Genomic DNA, 2,833 nt, shown 5'->3' on the forward strand with positions numbered 1-2,833 from the left:
CGAAATTTTGGATGAATATGAAATTTTCGAAGTATATTTTTCCAGAAAGCTTCGAAAGTTTGAATGAATTTGAAACTTCCGAATCACATATACTTCGAAAATTTCAAACCTTTGAAGTAATTCCTTTTCGAAAATTTCAAAAGTTTCGAAACCTACATAATAAATCACTTAGTGGAAGAGTGTGAAGCCACACGTCTTTTCAGAAAGAAATATAACGACCATCACTCACCTTTTTCTATATCGCCTCTAAGAATTATTTAGAATCACTCTCCTAAATATTGCGTACATAATTTACATTACATTTCACACATCTTTTGGAAGGTGGACAAAAATAGAAGAGATAGTTGAAGTGTGTTTATTTAATTTTAAAATTATTTTCTTAATTCTAATTTTGGTTCTGGTTTGATGACTTAACTATATTAATCAAATGTAACAATATACAAATAAAACGGAAGTAAAAAAATAACACACCATATTTTATCTCAATTTACCACCAACTTGGTTGCTACGTCCAATCCCTTCGTATAAAAGGATTTCTCCACTAATTCAAAACTTTGAATTACAACAGTATTTGACCCTACAGGTCAGTCTTCTCAAAACAACTTGAATCTACAGACTTTTTGAGGCAAATCGCACCTTGACCCTACAAGTCAAGTATTCTCTATACAACTTGAAACCTACAAATTGTCAGAGACAAACTAAAATCACTATCGAACTGGGATACAATGAGTTGAAAACTGTTTCTGTTTTGCTTCTTCTAAGTAGATTTGTTACAATGATTACACACTTACAATGAAATACTAAGCACAAAATAAGTAATTAATATCATTTTTTTATGCTTTAAATTATAGAAATATAAGTTTGAGTCAGATTGCAATCCACACTTCTTATTTTTTCTGCTTCAACCTGTTTTTTTGGGCTTTTACTAATTTTGTACTCCATTTTACACAAAACCAAAAAACACACGCAAACTTCTTGTTCCTACACCTTGTGTAGCTAGAAATAACTCATCACCATCTTATCCAATTTCTTATATTCCATGATTGAATAATTCATCACAACATTTTCCTCATCAATCATTTTCATGAAGACCAATATATGAGACTCCCATAGTAAGAAAACAAGTCACGACACATCTCAAACAACCACCATGTATGACATTTTTCGGCAACTGTGAGCGTCGTCAAGGCCTCCAACCACCATATTTGTAATCATCGTGCTCGACTCCTTCATCTACGAGAAGAACCACAATTAAAAAACCACCCACGACCAAATCGAAAATTCTAACCATCACCTTCAAGCCTCGATTCTAGTCGTTGTGCTGTTGGTATGAAATGACAGAGATCGGTTCTGTGATCTACACGTTGAGAGCTTTGTCCTGCAATATTCATTTTTCAATTTTGTCAAAGTTCGTTAAAACTCGTTGTCGTTTGCGTTAAAGTAAATGTTTTTTGCAAATCTCGCATTCAATGTTCATTTTGTTTCAACTTTTCATGTTAATTAAAGTTCGATAGTGATGTGCTATTATTTTTGAATTCTAGCATTATTGTTGTTATCCGTTAGTGCCTTTTCAAGTCGTTCATATGCGTTCTGATTATTCTATGGACTATCCGTCGAAGAATTGTATCTTTGGATTGTTATCGCTATTGCGTTGTTGAAGTTTATTATTTAGGATATCATCAAAGCATATATGGGATGTGAGTGAGTTTGAATTCATGAGTGTAATTTAAGTGAGATTAATTGGAAAAACCATATTTTCCACATTCATTCGGAACTTGCTACGTATGGCTGAAGCTTTTTGATTAATAATTGACAAATGAGAAAACTTGAATTTGAGGTTAAAATATGAATAAAAAAAAAATTATATAGTGTTGTTTGATTTGATTCTGAAGATTGTGTGGTAGTTAAATTATTGCAGAATTATGTATTTGACGTATTTTGTACTTTGTTTATATCCACCTTAATTTTGTTATATGATATAAAATGTGATGAATTGTAAATATTTGCTTTGGAATTGACGTGGTGTGTGTGAATGATCTATTATTATTGTTAAATATTATATTATAGTAGATAGGTTGTAAGTATTTTGGCCCGTTAGTATTACTGTAAATTAGGGTTGTTTAATACCCTTTGTCTATATAAAGAAATTCCGCTGTGTAGTTGAAACACACGGGTTATTCACAATATGTCTATCAATACTCTTTATATTCAACATGGTATCTAGAGCCAACTGAGAGACAACCTTAATCGCCAACTACTCTGTCGACCCACTGTCTCCGGTGAATATTTTCTTCGGCAAACCGTGTTCTCAACTCCGGTTTTCCCCCTCTGTTGTTGATACGCTGATTCCTCAACTTTTGTTCACCCGTTCACGCCCTAACGTTGATGTCGTCACTGTTTCTGACGATTTTTTTTGACGAACGACCACTCCAGCAGCGTCGTACACCTCAAATCGGCCAAACCTTTCCGCTGCGTCATCAGCAACTCCCTCACGCGCCGCCTATCCTCACGCACGTGAGATCCACGCGCCGCCCACTGCCACCGCGCGTGACGGGGCATCCAGAGTCCGTTCACGGTGCCGCTTCTTCCACCGCACTCGCCTCGGCCCCCTGCTTCCATATATGCCCTCAGTTTTCAATTTCGAGTTACGGATATACGAGTTCTAGTTCAAACAGCTCATGTTTTCCCGATTCCGACGCGTTTTTTTGACAATCTGTGCTGACCATGGCATCTCAGTCTGAAACAAAGAGCATATTCACTAACTACATCACTTCTCCTCTCTCTGTTGAAAAATTGAATGGATCAAATTATGATAGTTGGGTTGCCGACATCA

This window comes from Cicer arietinum, chromosome 7 (genome assembly GCF_000331145.2).
Source record: "Cicer arietinum cultivar CDC Frontier isolate Library 1 chromosome 7, Cicar.CDCFrontier_v2.0, whole genome shotgun sequence".
Taxonomy (NCBI): Eukaryota; Viridiplantae; Streptophyta; class Magnoliopsida; order Fabales; family Fabaceae; genus Cicer; species Cicer arietinum.